The sequence below is a fragment of the Vulpes lagopus genome, chromosome 1 (genome assembly GCF_018345385.1).
Source record: "Vulpes lagopus strain Blue_001 chromosome 1, ASM1834538v1, whole genome shotgun sequence".
Lineage (NCBI taxonomy): Eukaryota > Metazoa > Chordata > Mammalia > Carnivora > Canidae > Vulpes > Vulpes lagopus.
This window is the reverse complement of record NC_054824.1, coordinates 120,887,873-120,891,295: the sequence shown is the minus strand read 5'-3', so window position 1 is coordinate 120,891,295 and position 3,423 is coordinate 120,887,873. Positions and strand designations below refer to the sequence as shown.

The 3,423-nt window shown below is 43.7% G+C and overlaps 1 non-coding gene across 1 annotated transcript; it reads left to right on the top strand.

The window, feature by feature from the left end:
* The first annotated feature begins 2,997 nt into the window (after positions 1 to 2,997).
* LOC121474894 lies at positions 2,998 to 3,102 on the top strand. Its single transcript, XR_005983567.1, has one exon. It is a non-coding gene; the product is annotated as a U6 spliceosomal RNA (small nuclear RNA).
* The last annotated feature ends 321 nt before the right edge of the window (positions 3,103 to 3,423 follow it).

The window sequence follows — 3,423 nt, the reverse complement described above, 5'->3', positions numbered from 1 at the left end:
TTAAGATTTTATTTATTTTAGAGAAAGCAAGAGAGAGAGAACATGAACAGGGTGGGTTGACCCATTTCAGTATATGGCGAAAAATCACATTCATTAATGCCACATCACCAGTCTCATCAAAAAAGTCTTTAAGTAGCAGATACAAGTTTCCCAAGATTCTAATTTTGACTTGAAAGTTCATGTTTTACCATTGGCAACAAATACCAGCCGTTGTTTTCCCTGAGGACACAGACTTACTTCATTTTAGAGAGACTGTGAAATAGTCGAGTCTGAAGAACCATTTCTCTTGGTCCTTTTTCTGAAATGCCACTTCATGCAGAGTTGCTAGTTCAGCTTGCAACTCCACTGTACAAGTGCTTTCCCTCAAGACAACCATCCCCATGCAGAATATGAAAAAGTTGTTGAAATTTAGAGCAATGCCTGGTCTGTCCACTCCGTGGGGAGTATGTGGTATCTTGGACTCTTCTCTCCTTTCTCGGACATTTCACTTTTTAGAAAATCCTTCTCCAAGACCCCGTCCTTCTTTAACAACATGGCAATTGATTACCTGAGAAATGAGTCACTGCCCAGGTGAGGATGACCCTTACACTGTTCAGTGTGGCAGGTAGGCATGTTCACATTTTATTTTTTTAAAAGACTTTATTTATTAATGAGAAACACACAGAGGCAGAGACACAGGCAGAGGGAGAAGCAGGCTCCATGCAGGCCGCCTGACATGGGACTCGATCCCAGGACCCCGGTATCAACCCCAAAGCCAAAGGCAGACGCTCAACCGCTGAGCCACCCAGGGGTCCCGCTTGCTCACATTTTAACAGGAGAGGTCTGGAGTTCTGTAGAACGCTTTAACGTGAGGAAATAGCTCTGTGATGAGGAGCATTTCAGTTTAGGGTCATAGGTAAATGGGGTGATTTCTGGAGCCCTGAAGTTACATCAAGGCTCTTTCCACTCAGCTGAGACAAAGTCAGAGGAATCGAATGATTAAACAATCAGAGGAAGGGGACAAAACCCACATAGCAGTGGTTTATCTCTTTGAGAGATGAAGGCTGTGGTTTTTTTTTTTTTTATCTCAGTTTCTAATGGATAAAAAATATGCAATGTTTACATTGTCAGAGGACAAATAGAGCCATGATACACATCTCAGTTTACACAGCTCATTTCACAGATAATTCTATTTCTAATGTTTCCATGTTGCTTCCCCTTGATGTTAGGACATTACTAAGTAGGTAATGTTTTGGTATTTTAGGGGGCAAGTCTCACCAAGACTCCCCACTGTACTGTTCTGTTTAAGGAGGCTTTCGTGAGTTTTCTAGGCAGAGAATGAAGAAGGGGTGTGCCAGGGAACATCTTTGGATAATTCAGCAGCTGTGTCAGGTTTGCCTGGCTTCTTCCTCTTGTCTGGAAAAAAAATGGGGTGTCCAGGAAGTAAGTTGGGAGGACGGGTAGTACTGCCAAGCAGATCTGTGTACCTGAAATACTCACCAGCTGAGCAATCAGGTTTTTTTTTTTTTTTTTTTAAGATTTTATTTATTTATTTAAGACACAGGGAGAGAGAGAGAGAGAGAGAGAGAGAGAGAGAGGCAGAGACACAGGCAGAGGGAGAAGCAGGCTCTATGCAGGGAGCCCAATGTGGGACTCGATCCTAGGTCTCCAGGATCAGGCTCTGGGCCAAAGGCAGACGCTAAACTGCTGAGCCACCCAGGGATTCCCAGCTATCAGCCTTTTGTGTGTTGCATCTGTAGATGATCAAACTGACTTCTCTTTCAAGTCCTGAAATATGAAACCACGTTGTGCACTTTTTGGAAAATCCTCTTGTGAGTGTTCTAGAATATTCTAGAAGTACTGATTTGGTCTTTCAGTTCTCATCTGGACCTAGGAAGCCTGTTTAATGTCTACCTCTAGTCTCTGCTAAATTCACTGTGAGTAAATAAGTAGTGGTCAATTAATATCTATGAAATAAAATTTATGGAGTTAAATTCACTTTTAAAAAATGATGGAGTCTTTAAAAAAATCACAGTGTATGAAATGACTCTATGGCCAAGTGTTGCTTGCTCTGTGGCCCTCCTCCAGAGTTTGAACGTTTGGAATGTAGGGAGGTTTCAGGGCCTTAGAGTTTTAGTGTCATTTGTTCAATTTTACTTAAAGATCCTGACTTAGGGGCATTCTTGTGTGTCCCATGGGCAGTGACTTCCCTATTGGACACTGCTACCTGGTTAATTGTCGTCTCCTTGCAGCCCTCATCACAACCTGGGACCCCTCCTCCTCTAGTGCTCCTGGGCCTTTGCTCATATGACCCCTTTTCCCTTATGAAAACCCCTTTCCCACTTTGCTCCTCAAGTCTGTCTATATACCTTAACTAGTCTTCAAGGCCCAGCTCAAATTCTGACTTCTCCAAGGAGCCTCCTTTCTGATTCATCCCCGCTGTCTCTTCAATATTCACAATAATGGTACCAACGACTATCAACGATTGAATAGTAACTGTGTGCCAGGCACAATAGGAGACTCCTGCAGCATCTCATTCAGTCCTCATAACTTTGTGGCTGGGAAGCACAGAATGCTCGGAGAGTCAGAGTGCACTGGCCATGTTATACTCTAAGTGACGGGGCTGGAACTCCTGTCCTGGTTTGTCTGGCCCTGACAGCCATGCTTTTAACCCCTTCCAATCTGCCCTCCTGAAAGGTGCTGATTATCTAACTGTGAGAAGCTGATGAAGCTGGGTGGGACCTCAAAGGTCATATTATATAATCCTCATTTATAGATGAGGATCTTAAAGCCCAAAGAGGCAAAGAGACAACAGGTAACACAGTGCGGTGTTAGCAGACTCGGGGTAAGTACCAGCTTTTCTGGTTCTCAGACTCAGTCATCACTCATTCATTCAACAAAAGTATATTAAAGCCTTCTATGTTTAAGGCACTATGTTGGGCCCTGAGCATCATTCCTGCTGTACTGTTTGTGAGTTTAATGAATCTACACAAAAAGCTGTCTTAAAACAGGATCAGAGTGCTCGCTTTGGCAGCATAAAATACTAAAATTGGAACCATACAGAGATTAGCATGGCCCCTGCACAAGGATGACTCGCAAATTCATAAAGTGTTTCATGTTTAAAAAACAAAACAGGGGATCCCTGGGTGGCTCAGCGGTTTAGCGCCTGCCTTTGGCCCAGGGCGTGATCCTGGAGTCCCGGGATCGAGTCCCGCATCGGGCTCCCGGCATGGAGCCTGCTTCTCCCTCCTCCTGCCTCTGCCTCTCTCTCTCTCTCTCTCTATCATAAATAAATAAATCTTTAAAACAAACAAACAAACAACAAAAAAAACAAAAAAACAAAACAAAAACAAAACAAAATGGGATCAGAAAGAGCAAGCCCTTGCCTCCTCCTAGTGTGGCTTTGTGCAGAAGCGCCACACACCACTGCCAGCTTCAACATGG